The sequence below is a fragment of the Triticum dicoccoides genome, chromosome 7B, assembly GCF_002162155.2.
Source record: "Triticum dicoccoides isolate Atlit2015 ecotype Zavitan chromosome 7B, WEW_v2.0, whole genome shotgun sequence".
Classification (NCBI taxonomy): domain Eukaryota; kingdom Viridiplantae; phylum Streptophyta; class Magnoliopsida; order Poales; family Poaceae; genus Triticum; species Triticum dicoccoides.
This window is the reverse complement of record NC_041393.1, coordinates 586348692-586349667: the sequence shown is the minus strand read 5'-3', so window position 1 is coordinate 586349667 and position 976 is coordinate 586348692.

Below are 976 nucleotides of genomic sequence, written 5' to 3'. Positions count from 1 at the left end.
TATACGTCAAAGGGGATTTTCCCCCTTCTTTCTATATTATGCAAATTAATGATGTATTGTTCTTTCGATTACTCTCATATTTCCATGACATCTTGTTTACCCTATCTGTTTATTATAAATTTTTGTCCTTCGATTTCAACTGTTGTATAGTTCTTTCAATTTGGGCCCATATTTGCATATTACCATATTTTCTTTAACAATCCTACCATTTTCTGCAGCGCATCCCTTGCTATGCAACAGATTATGTAGTGCACAATTTTTCCCTATACATAGATCAAGGCAGCACAGATGTCATACTGCACACAAACCATGAATTTACAATCATTGCTACTGTAAGACTTGATGAACATGATGACTCCTATTTTGGCACTGGCTCGTGGTGGACCTGTGTCCTCGGGCTCCGCAGTTGCGACGGTGTTTGCTCCAGCACCGGTGCGGAGTTTGGGAGGTAATCCACGAGCAGATGCAGATTGTGTTCTGCATCGGCGGTATCTGAAAGATGGTGGGTCGTTTGTTGGGTTCGTGGTCCGTGGATAGCAGGTATGGTTTTCTCCTCAAATGTCTTAGTCGTGTGGGGCCAGATGTGAAGTTTGATAGCTTGTTCGGGGTGTTGCACCGGTCTGATTCATTCAACGGTAATGATCTTGTTTTTGGCAAGTCATCTTGGAGGTCTGCAAAGCTGCATATCAGCTTTGGAGCCGCGTCAAGCTCGGGTGTGAAGATGGTCCATCATTTTTTTTTCTTTGGCACTACTGTGGTGGTGTCAGATGCAGGTGGCGGATGTCAGTGTCAAGTTCAGAGGATTCTTTAAGTTTTGCGAGGTCGATATGTACATGACTTGTACTATGATCATTTTGATATAAATGAAACATGTATTATTATGAAAAAAGTACATACAACATTCCCAACGATATTCGGGTTAGATACACACTTGCTCTGCTTTTTCACCACCGTATTACCGCTGCTTCGGACATCC